At 41.8% G+C, this 16,704-nt stretch overlaps 1 protein-coding gene across 1 annotated transcript in view; it reads left to right on the forward strand.

The window, feature by feature from the left end:
* The first annotated feature begins 368 nt into the window (after window positions 1–368).
* Window positions 369–16,704, forward strand: part of smpd3 (sphingomyelin phosphodiesterase 3) — a 93,234-nt gene continuing 76,898 nt past the window's right edge. The window contains exon 1 of the mRNA XM_034686541.1: window positions 369–623. The gene's annotated coding sequence lies outside the window, so the exon portion shown is untranslated. The remainder of the gene's footprint in view (window positions 624–16,704) is intronic.

A 16,704-nucleotide genomic window follows, 5' to 3' on the forward strand; every position in this document is an offset into this window, starting at 1 on the left:
AGTCCATATGAAGCCTTTTCAGATGTTTCTAGATTGACTTTAGTTTTGTTTGTACGCTTGAAAGAAACTGCAAATGAACAGATGATTCAGAAGGTGATTCATTTCTTTGCTATAAATAACACAATTTACGATGGAAGCTTGGGGCCATCAATAAATGGACCTTGGGCCACAATTGGCCCCCTGGCCGTACTTTGGACATGCCTGATTTATACCGTTAATTTCAAGGATGTAAGGTCTGTCTGTCTGTCTGTCTGTTTCTCTCTCTCTCTCTCTCTCTCTCTCTCTTTCTCTCTCTCTCTCTCACTTGCTCTCTACCGGAGGCGGTCACTAGAGGAGTGGGCGTGGCGTCGTAGCCATGCAGTGACGTCACCGGGAGCTGTTCAAAGTGGTGGTGCTGAAGAGACAACTCTCCTCTCCGCTCAGTCTGCCAGACACTCGCTCTCTCGCTCTGTCGCTCGCCCGCTCTTGCTCGGTTGGTCCACGGCCATCAGCTGGTCCATGAACGCTGGATTTCACCGCCTCAGAGTCCGTTCAGTAGAACTCAGAACAGGAAGATACCGAAGAAAGAAAAACCAGCACCGTGAAGACCCCGTCTGGAGCTCACGTGGGAGAAAATTTGACTAGTAAGTCGCGTCTTTTGTGTTTTTCTCAGTGTGATGTGTCAGATAGGGAATGCACTCTCCACCTTTACTGGGTTAGAATGAATGAATAACAAAGTGAGGTGTAGTAGTGGAGGAATATCCCCGCTGTGTGTAATAATCAGCCAGTGTGTGTGTGTGTGCTGAAACGAGTCTCAGCCGCGCCTCAATCATACCCTGCGCCCGCCTGAGGTAAAACATTTGACTCACATTTGCATGATCCAATGGTCAGAGATGCTCTCTCTCTCTCTCTCTCTCTCTCTCTCTCTCTCTCTCTCTCTCTCTCTCTCTCTCTCTCTCTCTCTCTCTGATTCACACAGACTCAATAAACTAAACATAAAATAAAGATCATTGTATGTTAAGACTCTGGTGTTAGTCTCAGAGCTGCCCTCTCCGTGCGTCATGACTATCTCCACATGAACACATTTCTGTACTGTCTGTGTTCCAGTTTGCTGACCCACTGTGGTGACGTTGTGGTTTTACTGGTTTGCAACAGTAGACATACTGGAGCTGGCCAGTGAGGGTTCAGGCAGTGACAGTGTTTCTTCAGACAGTCTCACAGTTTGTGTGAGAAAGTATGAGAGCCGGTGAATCTGATGGGAGGTGCTGCTTTTTTGATTCTAGTGTACATTTAGGTGTGGCCCGGCTGGCCTCTCCTCTCCTCTCCTCTCCTCTCCTCTCCTCTCCTCTCCTCTCCTCTCCTCTCCTCTCCTCTCCTCTCCTCTCCTCTCCTCTCCTCTCCTCTCCTCTCCTCTCCTCTCCTCCTTGTTGGTTTCCTGTCTTACTTTCTGATCTCCTCCTCTTCCTGTTGTCTCCCTTGTTTCCTTCCCTCCCTCCACTGTTGCTCCCTTTCCTTTTATTTCTTGTTTTCTACATTCCTTTCTCCTTTTTCCCCTTCTCGTATCTTATTTAAACCCCCCTCTTCCTTTTTTCCTTCCTCTCTCTATATGTTCTCCCTTCTTATTCCCTCCTCACTCTCTCTCCTTTGACTCTCTTATACCTCTCTGCCTCTTCTTGTTTATTTCTTGTTTTTTTCTTTGTTTCCCCATTCTTCTCTTGTTCTTTTTCTTTCATGTTTTCTATGGCCCAAAATTACCTCCTCCCCTTTTCTCACCTCTTTTTTTTCTATACCCTCTTTTCACCACTCTTTATCTATTTAGTTTCCTTCTCTTATTTCTCCCCTGTGTCCATATCCTATCCTATTTACTTCTTCCCTGCTTTCCTCACCTCTTCACTCTCCGGTTGTCTTCTTTCACAACTTTACCTCTAATTCTACCCCCCCCCCCCCCCCCCCTTCCTTTTCTTGTCTCACTTGTATTACCTTTGATGGTTTGTCTGAAATGAGTCCAGCAGGTGCCGTCAACTCGTCTCTTTCTTTTACACACATGTTTTACACTTCTCCTAAAGCTTCAGACTGGTTAGTGTCAGGAAACACACAAACGTTAGACAGTAAAGGGAAACTCAACAGGGTTGGGCATCTCTGATGTGAAGCCGATAAAATATGCATCCACATTGTCAAAGATCAAATACATAGAAGACGCACATGCATCAAATACCGATGCAATCAGATACGATTCACAGCCGAGTCACGACGCATTGTGATCCAACACAGTCTGATTCAACACACTGCAATTCGATGTGATTCGCCGTTTAGAAGTAATGATGTCATGCAATGATTCGATGAGTTTTATCATTTATTAACGAAATTATAATGATTAAGACCTTTTACAAACTGTCCCTTTTTCATAAGTCCTGTTTGAGCGTTCTTCGTCTGTTTCAGGTTTACACTTCAGTACAGTGGCAGGGATTTGTTTGTTTCTCAGAAGCTTCCTACTTTTATTTTATACGGAGGCTCCAGGACATGTCGTAGGTGCCTGAAGCCTTCATGCTCTGTAACACTTTAAAGCTTGATATCTTTACAAATGAAGACGGCTCAGTGTCTGTTTTTGCCTTTGAAGAGAAGAGAAGAGTTGTTAGCCAGAAGAAAAAAAGTTTCAGTAGTTTGCTCATCACTCGTAGCTGTAGATCTGATCCAAGAGGCAACCTCTGGTCTAAAATATGAGACCAATGCGGAAGTGTTAAAAACTGCAGTTTATGGAGAATCTGCTTGAGGCTGGCTCTGGAAGTACCGGAAACCACATACACACCAATTAAAAAAAGACGATCTTTACAGCAGAAACAAACATGTTTACAGTCTACATTTCTCGATCGGCACACACTGTACGGGGGGTGAATTTTTTTCTAACAACGCAATTTTGAAGATATTGAGATTACTTGTCTTCCAGTGAGAGGCACAGCTGACTTGATTGACAGACGGGAACACTGCAGCTGTTAGCAAGAAGGCTAAAGCCCCACCTCTTTACGTCACTCTAGCTGAACAGATGTTAGTTTGAGTTCAGCATTTCCAATATGGCTCACATTGACGATCGGCCTCAAAACGGTGCTTCAGAACAGATGGGTGACATCACAGATACTATGTCCATATTTCATACAGTCTATGATCTGAGCCTGAGATGGGGGATGCCGGGGCGCTGGCAGATGCCTCCACGATCACAGCGTGTCACTGCTTCAGCTGAGTCAAAGTTAGTCGCACTGTTTGTCACCTTAGAGCAGCACAGCACATTCTGCAAATTGCATCCGACTGGTCATGTAGCCTGTGTCACTCGTGAAACCTGTAGGGTTCAGTTTGAAGTTCCCAAGTTGGTTTGCTCATTCAGCCTCCGCCATCTTTGTTTTGCTCACTCATATTCTGTTCCAACAACAGAAAACATCGGCAGCAAACATTATCTTAGGCAGAATGAAAAAAAAAAAAAATTATTCCAACAAAAGTGCATAGAACAGGGCGCTGGTGGCCAAGCGGTCTAAGTGCCCCACATACAGAGGCCACAGTCCTCGTCGCAGAGGTCACCGGTTTGACTCCAGGCTGCAACCATTTCCTGCCATTCCTCCCCCACTCTCTAGTCGCCACATTTCCTGTCTCTCTTCTGCTGTCCTATCAAATAAAGGCAAAAAGCTCCAAAATATAACTAATTTTTTTTTTTAATGCATAGAACATCCCAGATTTTAATTACTGATGCATCTGAATTTTTATTTTAAAAGTGCACCAATATGCACCTACTCTGCTGATGCACTGTTGTCGTGCTCATGGTCAATCTTCCTATCTCTAACACATGTTCAAGCTTTAAACCTCTGAAGACTCACAGATGATATGTGTTAAAAAGTAATTTTCAAATCTAAGAAGCAGCTGAGTGAATTCAGTACACCCTACATCCTGCATTTGCCTTTAATGCAACCCTTCCTGCCTCCTTAATGTCCACTCCCCTTTACCCACATCTCCAGTTTATCATGCAACTCTCTGTGAAGACTGCCAGCAAAGGAAGCAGCCCTGATGATATCACGGTGACTGACAGGAAGGGTTTGGTCAGTCATATTTGATTAGGCTTTCAGAGTCAAGTTTCAATGTTTTTTTCTTTAAGTTCAGCCCTAAACCAAACTCTAACATCAGCCTCTTTAAGAAAGATGATAATGAGATTTTCAAAGCAACCAAACCCTTTAAATGAACAGTAACAGGGCTTTAATACAGTCAGTGAGCTTAAATCAGGGACAGCTTTGCTCTCAGACGCACAAATTGAGGTGGTGAGACTGCACATGCGTCAGCATTGTTGTTTGTAGGAAGTCTTGGCAATTTTAAACTGCTTTTGCAGTATATCCAGTCTGTTTTTACTCATATTCTATGGATTCCTGTACTTGAGGGTCTTAAAAATTGTTAAAAATGTGTGTTTTTAAAGCCGGAACAAAACAAAAGCAACTACAAACTGACTGTAAGTGAACCTCAGAATCATGCCTCCAGCCACCTCACCATCAGGCTGTGACAGCTGTCTCCGCTTGACCCAAAGAGTGTCCGAGCTGGAAGGTAGGATGTCCATTTTGTATCAGTTGAAAGAGGAACAGCGGCTCATAGACTCTATCATATCAATGGGCCCTGCTGTGATTACCACAGAGGCCAGAGAACCTCATCTCTACCGCCCCATGTCCGGAGGCCGCTCCAGTCCAATCCTCGGACTGATCCTTGTTGTAGCCAGCGTTTGTTTGTTTGTTTTGGAGGGGAGGAGATCCTCACTCTACAATCCTGGACTCAGTAATGTTGAAGATTTATTTTGGTACCTTGCCTGTCATAGAGTTGCTCCATTATTGCCCTGTGTAGAAAGATACAACCATTCGAGCTCACATTCGACTGAAAAAGCTGGCTGCTTGGGATTTTTAATAATAGGGGGCGTTGTTTCATGGGCACAGGAGGCATTACATACCCATGTACACAAACCAAGAAGAAGAAGCATGATAAATTTCATATTAAACTAGTGATGTGCGCTTTGAGTGGCATTAAACCACTCAACCTGAGTCCCTTATCTTTGCTTCCGGATGTTAAAAATCTCCAACTCACCCTTTTTGGGCCGAGTTAACCACCTTATCCTTGTTTGTGCCATACAGTGGTTGTGTTTTTTGACACTGAAGACTTTTTAATCAATTAAACTTCAAATCTTTTTCAAAGTCTCTGGTCTCCATGAGGTGCGACAGGCCATCTGGGTCCGTGCAGGCTGTAGCTGGATCTGGCTGTGCTCTCTGACATGAACACATCTTGACATTTTAGCACACAGGCAGATATGTGAAAGGTGACATCGCTGACATCTTGACAGGGCTGCAAAAGTACATGATACAAGTTTTGAGTGTTGGTGGAGAATCTAAATATAGTTGGATGGAGAGCAGTGGCACTCAGTTATTTCTTTATATTTATAGTGAGTTTCCTTCTTCTCCCTGTGGATTTAGATCTGGGCCTGGAGCCAAACTCTTCTCACATTTACTCAATCATCTCTGTATTAGAGTAATCCTGTGCAAAATACACCATGTTTGCTCTTGATTCTGGGATTCATTCAGTTATGTTCTTGGCTTAAGACCAATGTGCCAAAAGAGGCAGAAGGCTTCACAATATGTCAACATCTTAAAACAGAATCTTCAGACTAACCTTGTCAGCCTGGCTTGCATGACGTCTCCTCATTTGCCAGCTTGATTGGTTTAATCATCACCTTCTGTGAGATAATTTCACATTAAAAATGTCATCTAATCCTCTCTGATGAGACTGTTGGTGTTTGAGTGAGCTCTCTGAAGTGTGAGATTTTGTGATGTGTAATTTAGCTGATAAGAGTCCTGATGTCTTTATTAAACCCAGTGGATGATGGGAGATTTCATGCTCAGGATGTCAGAAAGATCCTCAGGCAGACAAACGTTTGAGTTCAAGCACTAAACATTATTCTGTGTGAGAGGCGCTGGTATTGATTGACGGATGGATCCATGTAGCTACAGTTCGTACTGTACTTTCAAAACCACAGCAGAGTTTCATTTGAACTGATGGCTTCTTCATGGACCCCCCACGTCCAATGGCCTTTCTGTTGTTGGACAAAAAGGTCAACCCCCAGCCCGCTTCTCTATCCACATGCTCCAAAGCGGCCCCTGGGTACAGCGGGCTGGGTTTCTGTTCGTGACAGAGCAGGCAGGTGACTGAGTGGAGCTGGCAGGCCAATAGGGCAGCAGGTGGGAGGTTGGGTGGGGCTCCCCACAGGACCTGGACTTTAGTGACACCTGATACAGTAAGATCTGGTTTCTCTTCCTGAATGCTGTGCAGGACAGCAGTAATACTCTTTAATTCTTAACAATGTACAGTACTGGAGGAGACAGAGTGTCTGCTAATGCTGTCAAAGCTAGATGTGTCAAAGGATATTCATTTATCTCAGAGGATGCTGACTCAGTTTATCAATCAATTAAGCTGTGTTTAAACCTTTCATATGAATCAAATGCAATTTAAAGAGCTTTACAGCAATTGGAAATAATCAAAATCAAATATATAATGACTAAGCATGAAACAGGAATGGATTTAGAAGTAGAGACTAATGGACATGACTGCAATAAAATGTTTAGAAGTAAACAACAAAGGGAAATATTTAAGAAATAAGTAAATAAAAGATAAAACATAATTAGTTAAGACAATAAAAAAGGTCAAGATAAAAGCCTAAGATAAATAATAGCTCTTAAAAAAGCAATAGAAATGAGTAGTTAGAAAATAAAATTAAAGAGTTAAAAATAATTAAAACAGTAGTGTATTCAAATATTTTTTATGAAGCCTGCATAAAAGCCAGACTAAATAGATTTATTTAATTTACTTTTAAAAGTCTCAATATTCCTGCCTCCTCTCAGATCCTCTGAGGTTTATGGGGGTAGACAATTAAATTCTTCTATTGCACACATCCCCAGAACAGCCCAACCCCCTGGTCCTCTTCACAGGGGAGTCACAGAGCCACTGTACCGTCTCATCGACACATCAGTAAGATCAGTGTTTACCCACTAAGCTCAAGACGCTTATTTGATGAATCAACATCAAGACTCTTCTCTCCTTTAGGCTCTGAATCTTACATTTTGATTTTGGAATATATGAGAAGAAAACATCCACCTCTCATATATTCAGCTTTAGAACCATGACTTATAGACCACATAACAAACAGGCTGTGTTTAATCTCACATGCATACGTGAGTGTCATATCCGCTGTGCATCCAGCGAGTTTGCATTCATTGAAAAAATGACAATAATAAATAGTTTCACACAGAACTCGTCCTTCGAGTGCAACACATTCATTACCCCCGACCACCACCCAAAGTGGATCCTCCCACACCTCATTCTGACTACATATATGGAAGAGTAAGCCAGGGAACAGCTCCTCTGAACCTGCCTCAAGGACTTCCCTGTAGGTCTTCAAGGACTGTTTGGTCTCCCCCTATCCCCCGTCTGCTTCCACCCTCCTTCTTAAAACCTCAGCCCATATTTGCAGATAAGATAAGCACATCAAAAAGCCACATGCATTTGCCGAACCTGCGATCAATCTACCGTCTGCTGCAGAGATGATGTTTTGTTTGTGTGTGTGCTGAGGCTTCACACTGAAATAATTCAATAGAGTAAATTATCACGACCGCTGGAAGCATGGTGAGGCTGGATTTGCTTGTGAGAGCCGTGTTCAGAACAGAAGCATTAAACTAGCGAATGTAACTAAAATCCATCAGCCCTCTTTCCCTTCCTCTGTGAGGCAGTGAGAGGTCTACAGCAGAGATGAGAGGGATGCTGTGGACAGCAGAGTGGAGGCCTGCTGTGCTCTGAACCAGCTTCTGCTAACCTTTAAAGATGTGTGATACCTGTGAGCCTGGGCTTTTAATTTCAAACCGTGGAGAGACAAACAGGGTGTGAAATGTTTCTGCCATGGCTGCCTCTCTATCAAAACAAGCTTTATTGGCACCGTGTCATACTCGGACACCTTATTACCAATGTTCTTTTCTAGTTCAGTCTGGTTCTCCACTCCAAAGTAAGAGCCCTGTTAGCACCATAGACTGTATAAATAATGGATGTAGTATTCGTGATGTCACCCATAGACATATAAAGAGTAGACACCGCATTGGCTGCTGGGGCGCAAGAAATACTGCCGCCATTTTGGTCCGGTCATCCTACCCATGATCCTACCCAGCTACAGTGTTCCCGCCTGTCAATCAAGTCAGCTGTGCCTCTCGTGATGGAAGACTGGTAATCTCAATGGCTGTTTTTGAAACGGCCTGCTACATGCTACCTGCTAATGTAGTAGGCAGTAGGTACTGCCTACTACATACTGTGTTTGAATTTAGTCTGTAGTATGACTGATCTGTCGATCTGTGTTGCAGTACGCTGGGCCAGACGTCACTGAATTTCCGGTTTCGGAAAGTGGAAGTAAACAACGGCCATGCTAATAGCGAAACTGCTTCGTTAGCATCCACTTATGATTAAAAAAGCTAGGAAGGGGTTTATATGGAATTTAATAATTTCCACAGCACCTAAAAACTGAGTTCCCCCGTCAAAAAAAGAACAGAATAGAAAAAGAGGAACTAGCGCTGTGCATTGTGGGAAACAGTATGCGAGGCAGACTGAAATTTTCCTGAATCAGTAGATATGCGGGGAGTTTTGGCATACTGCAGATTTTGCTCTCGTTCACATACTGCTTACTACATACTGAATTTTGGCCAAATCAGAACGTTCTGCTAGTATAGCAGGCGGTTTTGAAAATAGCCAATATCTTCGAAACTGCCGCGCTAGAAAAAAATTCACCCCCCTTTACAGTGTGTGCCGATAGAGAAATGAGCTATCCAGACTACAATCGTTTTTTGTACCAGGCTGTAAACATGTTTATTTCTGCTGTAAAGATCGTCTTCTTTGAATTGGTGTGTATGTGGTTTCTGGTACTTCTGGAGCCAGCCTCAAGCGGATCCCTGATGAACTGCAGTTTTTAGCACTTCTGCATTGGCCTCATATTTTAGACCGGAGGTTGCCTCTTGGTTAGCACACTGGGAATACTGTCTAGTTCAGATGAGTTGGACAGTCAAGTCAAGCTCTGCCTCAGCTTCACCTTCCCGTGTGACCTCGCCTCATAGAGCAGCTCTGGCTCCTTATTCAACAGAAGCTTTTAGCAGAGCACCAGGCATACACGCTGACACAAAAGACAACTTATCAAAGCCATCAAAGTGTGCCGAATCCACTCTTGTGGTTTGAATGTCAATGACCGACATACCTTGAGAACCAATGTGTTGCTATAGAAGAGCACCTAAAGAATACCTTTGTTGTTGATTCAGTTATTTGGTCTCAAATCAAAGAATCACACCCGAGTCCATCAGGAAGACGCTGCTGCAGTCAGCTGTGAAAGAAAACTGGTGCAAAAGAAACATCCTCATAAATGTTACAGTCGCAGGCTCTCAGAAACAGTTTTTGTACGTCCTGCGTAACACAGCGCTCAGGGCCTGGTGATGTGGCATCTGTAAGCTGCAGGCAGATCAGACAGGCAGGCATGCCTCTGGGATTAGCTTTTTCATGGGATTGTCACCCTGATCCCCAATGTTTCAGGACGGCCTACTTAAGGCCACATCTGGTCAACATGCTGGTGTCAATGCAACGCGAAATAAAACGTTTGATTAGGTTAATCCTTCAAAGACTATAAAAAGAAATGCACATCGAAGGAAGAGGTGAGATAATGCTCATTTTCTTTTATTGCACAGTTAGGTTGTCACTAAGTCACACACTGCAGGAAATGTATTCTTATCACTGACTAAAGAGAAGCATCCTAACTGGAATCAGAGTCTGCAGCTGGAGGAGGGGGGGGGCATTGTTTCATAATAGGAAGCAATTTTCATGGCTGTTGAGAAGAAGCTCCTCAGGGGGAGAGGAGCAGCAGAGCCAAAAACAGCCTGTGAGGAGACACTCGCTTAATTTGACCAAGGATGCATTTGATTAGAATTATGCATCAAACCATAAAGGCTGTGTTTTATTTTTGATGTATTCACTTAGACACTTTTTACAAGGGCGAAAAGAGTGGATCAATATCTCTGGAGCTGGAACCAGGGAGTGTTTAGGCTGGCTTGGCTGAAGGACTTGAGGAAGTTTCAAAGCTGCTGCCAACCTGAGTGTTCTTAGCAACAGGACTGAAGCTCACTTATCATCAAGGTCCTTTTCATTTTCACCATTACAGAGAAAGAGAGAAATATTTGATCACTTTATTAATGTGCTAACAGAGATTGTAAAGTGTGCTTTCATAAATCATCGTTTGGACAAACATCTCTCTCTGTTCAGAGAATGAACAGAACTCAAACTGGATCCTGACTGGAACCCTTTTATACTCGACCTGATCCACTTTAAAGAGGACTCAGTCATGTAGTCGTGCCTGATCCTGTGCTCCCTTTGTGCTGTGTACATTGTAGGATATCTTTATAGTCTATTGTCATATCAGTTTCATTGCTGAGTTTGTTTTGTGCTGTTGTCTACACATTGTTTATGAGTTGATGTATTTTATAAGCTTATCCAGAGCAAGGCTTAACAAACAAGCTGCGGCTATAAATGCTGTGGTGTGTGGGATCAGCTTATCTGCTTTACACTCGTCACTACGCAGACACACATGAAAGAAAGAAAGAAAACATGAAACAAAGAAAAATGAAAAAAAGAAACAGAGAAACAAAGAAAGAACCAAAGAAAGAAAAAGGAACAAACAGAAATAATCAAACAAACGGAAAGTAATAAAGAAACAAAGGAAAAACGAAACGAACAAACTTAGAAAAAAGATACGGACAAATAAACAAAGAAATAAACAGAAACAAAGAAAAACGAAACGAACAAAAAATAAACAAAGAAGACCAAACAAACAACAATCTCAGAAAAAAGAAACAAACAAAAAAAAACAAAAAAAACCAAAGAAACAAAAAACAAAGAAGAAACAAAAGAAACAAAAAATGAAACTAAGAAAAGCGAAAGAAAGAAACAGAGAAACAATGAAAGAAACATAAAGAAAAAGAGAAACAAAAAAAGAAACAATCACACAAATGGAAAGAAGTAAAGAAATAAAGAAAAAAAGAATCAAACAAAGAAACAAGGAAAAAACAAACAAACAACAAATTTAGAAGAAAGAAAAAAGAAACAAAGAAAAAAGAAAGAAAGAATCAGAGAGAAACAAAGTGCATTCTCTTCTGACTGTGAACTCTTGTTTGTATGAAGGACTGATCTGCAGATATAACTTCTGCCTTGTTTTGTCCATCGTCCGTCATGAAGTATGTTTTCTTTCTTACTACTAAGCAGTTACTTCAGTTATTCAGAAAGCAATGACAGTCACAGTTCAGGTGGTAGAACATCACTTCTTGTTAAGACAGTCTTGGTACTCCTCTGGCACATTGGCAACAATAACCAGGCAATGTATATAACAGAGTGTGTGTGTGTGTGTGTGTGTGTGTGTGTGTGTGTGTGTGTGTGTGTGTGTGTGTGTGTGTTTTGGGGGGGGGGGGGGGGGGGGGGGGGGGATTCAATTCAAACTAAAGTATGAGAGTTAGTTACAACAAGCTTACCGAAAAGTAACTAACATGCTTATGTTGTCAACATTTATAGCATTTGTTCATTAGGTGACTTATGTGAAAGAAGTCGACACTGGCAGTAGTTTGAAACAGTTATGAACCCTGTCTCCGATGTAGAGGTCCAGTTTCTGTGTCCATCTCAGCTGAAGGACATTCATGCTCATCATACAAACTCCCCTAACTTCAACTGCAAAGCAAACAGTGTGCAAGAAGAGAGCGTCCAGAGACATTGATGAGAGATGAGTACATTCAGCTTAAAGTGTAGGACCACTGTCCAAACATCTTTGCAAATGTGGAGTGACACACCCAGATGCGGATGCCAATGTACACAGAAAATAGATCACACGATTCTCAACTCAATCAAACTGGCACAATTGTATATATGTATATGTATATATATATGTATATGTGTGTATATAAAGCTGGACTATGTGATTAGAGCATGTGACTACTGCAGCCCTAATTAGACCTTGTGAAGCTGATTATAGAGCAGACCATGTATCAACATTGACTTGCCATCTCTCCTCCACCCCGTTCACTCTCCTCTCTCTTATTTCTGCTCAGCATGCATAGACCTCATCATGTTCATCCTACCATCATGTGGGCGTCTACCTCCCTCTCTCTCTCTCTCTCTCTCTCTCTCTGCCTCTCTCTCTCTCTCTCCCTCCGTCTCCCTCTCTCCCATCTCTTTGCCAAACTCGTATCTTCTCTGTATCCTCCATCTGTCTAGCTCATTCCCTACATCCACCCAGGCTGCCATGCTGGCAGGTTCATGAGCCAGCATGGAAGCCTTGATGGATGTCTGCCTAGCTCTATAGTTTTTGGTTTTCAATGTACAAAGAAAAGGAACTCTTTCATGTCAAACACTCAGTCTTTGTGGGATGTTATTTTGGCTGTAGTTTATTTTAGCTTTGGTTAAATGGATTACAGAAAATGATGAATGGTTCCAAAAACAAATCAGATCCTGATTTGCACAATCTACCCGGGACTTCAGCCCGCGGTCGAAACGCAGACAACAATGGGGGCACAGGAACCTTTTAGTTCAGGGGAAAGTAGTTCTGGGGGCTAAAAGACCCCAGAACTCTTGGTTGAAATGCACCTTAACACAACATCTGAAGTCCTGTCGTATTTGGGGGAATATGAAGAAGGTAAAGACTCCAGCATGCAGTTGAATTTACAGACCACCCTTTTATTTTCCCATTCATGTTGCTCTAATTCTTAACTGCAGTGCATTCTTGGTAACAGATTTCTAGGCCATTTTAAAGCAGGAGATAACAGATTGTTGTTTTGATGTACCTAATCTTTCACTCTGTAGCTCTGCTGACTCTGTAGCTGCTTATGTTCAACTTTGCTCGGTCTTTGGCAGATAGCCTTTGGTGCGGGCTGACATTCTGGGTTTATCAGAGCCTGTGCCACTGAAAGGAATGAGAGTGAACTAAAGCTGAACAATCTTGAGTCAAATAAAACATTAAAATTATGTTGGACGAATACACAAATGATGCACATCTTTTACAGGAACGTTAGATGACACACAAGAAATGTTTTTGTATTTTTTAAAGAAAGTGTGAGGGACAATTCATGGTGTAATATTGGTGAATTCATACCTCAGACCACTTAGAGGAAGTACTAGAGGTGTGTGGGCTAATTAATCCAAATACAACTTTGTAAGACTATACAGCTGTCCCCTTTAAATAGACTGCAGCAGTTGCAGACTAGGTGAATCACAGAAAGCAAGTCATAACACTTGGATTACAATAGCACATTAAGGTTCAATCAATCAATCAATCTTTATTTATATAGCACCAAATCCCAACAAATGTTCTCCTCAGGCTCTTTCCAAACAGAGCAGGTCTAGACCGTACTCTATGTTCTATCATCAACAAAGACCCAACATCAAGACCGGATCAGATCCAGTCCCATCTTACAGACAGGACTCTGATCTCATCTTAATCCACCATGAGCAGAGCACTTTGCAGCATTTAGCAAGTTACAGTGGCAAGGACAAACTTCCTTTAACAGGCAGAAACCTCCAGCAGGACCAGACTCATGTTAGACACACATCTGCTGAGACTGTGTTGGAGAGAGGGATAGAGGGAGATGAAGAGAGAGAGTTGACTTCTCTCTTTGTTTCATTATTTATTTGTAATTTCTTACTCCAACAGGATTAAAAACACATTAAACACATTAAGTTGTTCATCTAAAATGGTCTCATTGGACGATTTGTTATTAAATGTTGAGATATGTCATCCTGATATACCCTCACAGGTTTGAGTTTCACATCATGTTTTGTAGGAGTCACTCTCCTGATGAGTGTTACTCTCTTCTGTATTACGTTCACTCTTCCTCATTTCGATTGAGTTGTCCTCGTGTTGCTCTCACGCTCTGCCCATCCTCCAAAAGAACACACACTGCCGTCCACATCAGCTATTCCTCCAGAGTGTACTTACTGTGCCACATCAAAGCCTCAGTTTCAAGTAAATCTGTTTAACCTTTTCAAACTAAAGGTGTGAGAATACAATCCTCTGTTTGGAGAAAACAAACCTGACAGGGGTCAGCAGATATCCTGCATCCCAACGAGGAGAAAACCTCTTGAAGGTGATGACGTAAAGATCACACAGAGCGAGAAGGTGAAAACTCTTACTGGAGTAAAGTAGCAGGATCTCAGGAGGAGGAGAAGTCAGCTGTCCACTGCAGAGACCGTGACTGAGCACACACACACACACACCAACAGAGTGGACTCACATTAACCTCTTCTGTGCTCTGTGGCACATAGAGGAGATGAAATAAATCATGTCATGCGTCATACATTGGGGGATACACACAAACTAAACACGCACACTCTTCCCTGTATTGTGAGTCATTGTGCTGTTATAATTATACAGGTAACAGTGGTGCAGAGGGGAGCATCGAAGGACTGTGACCACCAGGTGAACTGGTGTCCTTCCACTCCTGCTCCCTGTTAATGCTGTGTGTGTGTGTGTGTGTGTGTGTGTGTGTGTGTGTGTGTGTGTGTGTGTGTGTGTGTGTGTGTGTGTGTGTGTGTGTGTGTGTGTGTGTGTGTGTGTGTGTGTGTGTGTGTGTGCGTACAAATAAGTAACTTAAAATGCAAGGCTTGCAGGAAAATTCTGCACAGCCTACATGGCCATGCTTATTCAACTAGACCTCAATCATGTTTCTAATATCCAAAAATGAATCTGTAAACCTTAGCCGACTCTCTCTTGCAAAAATGAATTATGATAAATCAAAGTTGAGGTTCTTCTTTTGTCCTTTAAAGGGTATGAATTCAATTGATCTTTGAACAATCCATGTGTTTTTTTTTTTTTTTTTCCAACTTTATTTATAGAAAATTTTCAACATTTTAGACAGACAGTGTGACATACAACAAGAGGTATAAAAAAAAAAAGGGTAGAATAGACATCAATTGGCACATCTGAATGTTAACACCCTTCCCCACCCACCCATTACAAGGCCATTCAACAACAAACAAAACAAAACAAAAACAAGACAAATAAACAAAAGCAAACAAAAAAAAAAAAAAAAAAAAAAAAAAAAAAAGAAAAATATGTGTATAATACAAACACAGACAAATAGCAAAATAAAACAATAATGGTAATAAATAAACGTTGCACACATCAGTCCTCCAACTCCGAGGAAAAATCTAGAGAATGTATAGTTCAAGAAGGGATCCCAAGTAGCATGAAACAATTTCACCGAACCTCTTAGTGTGAACCTAAGCTTTTCAAGCTTCAAATTATACAGCACCTCGCGTATCCAATGTAAATGTGAGGGGGGACGGGGGAGCCTCCAACTGAGGAGAATCAACCGACGGGCCAGCAGGGTGGTGAATGCCAAGGCCTGCTTCGAATTTTTAGGAGCACCTGCTGAAGGGGTGATGCCAAAAATTGCAGACAAACTATTTGGAACAAGAGTGTAACCGTATGCCTTAGTTAGCGTGTCAAAAATATACGACCAAAAGGTCCCCAGTTTAGCACAAGACCAAAACATATGTACATGATTCGCAGGAGATGACTTACATCTGCCACAGGAATCGCTAACAGTAGGGTAAATTTTCGCAAGTCTTGCGTTTGTGTAGTGAGTTCTAAACAAAACCTTACACTGAATCAACCTGTGTCGAGCACAGATTGATGACAAGTGGACAAGAGAACAATCCATGTGGTTTTAAAACTTATTTTGATTATAATTTTTTTAAAGCTAGTATTTGGGTTGATCATGAACTGTAAGAGTCATATTTTTGTCTTATTTTAACCCTCCAGTTATGCTAGTTTCTCTGGAACAACAGTATGTTCCTGGGTCAATTTGACCGGGGACATATTCAATTATCCAAAAGTGTCAGAATGTATTTATTTTATTTCAAATTTCAAATGTTTTATTTTTATGGAGTGATCATGATAAATTATTACGACACCTCTTCTGTCACATGCTACCCAGATTTTTATGCTGCATTTAGCTGGTTTGGAGGGCATATGTTGCCTAAAATGGATTTTAAAAAGTAAATTTGACCCGACACATGGCAGGAGGGTTAACAGAAAACACAATGGTTGATTTATTCCATAATGTGTCCACTTTGTTTCCAGCCGCTACCTTCTTATAAATTGTTAAATACCTGAGTTAATTTCTTATAGTTTACATAGTTACATTTTTTATATCATCAGTCTTTAGTTAGACTACTTGGGCCACTGCAGGTTGTTAATACTTCTGACTTCCAGGTGAAACATTGTCGTCCCCGTCCCCCCATTAGGGGAAGATTAAGCACAGACAGCTCTACTGCAGTATATGGAGGTCCCCTCTTAGGTTGGAGGACATCTCTCTTGTCCCTCTTGGCAACTTCTTTAAAAAAAAGAAAAAAATCCACATTTCAAGTAAGATTACACTAAAAGACCTTAAAAGCAAATGTTCTATTGTATATTTGATCTTTTTAAAAGAGCAGAAACAGAAGTCCCCTCTTAGTAAGTGCATACTGACAGTCCCCTATTGGTAAGATACATGTGTATGTGTGTGTTTGTGTTTGCATCCGGCCATTTCCCCTTCCCGTGTCTTAGCGGTCCAGCACTGCAAACATGAAAAGGGAGTTACCCTGTAAATGTTACATTCAGCTGAT

Source organism: Notolabrus celidotus, chromosome 6, assembly GCF_009762535.1.
Source record: "Notolabrus celidotus isolate fNotCel1 chromosome 6, fNotCel1.pri, whole genome shotgun sequence".
Classification (NCBI taxonomy): domain Eukaryota; kingdom Metazoa; phylum Chordata; class Actinopteri; order Labriformes; family Labridae; genus Notolabrus; species Notolabrus celidotus.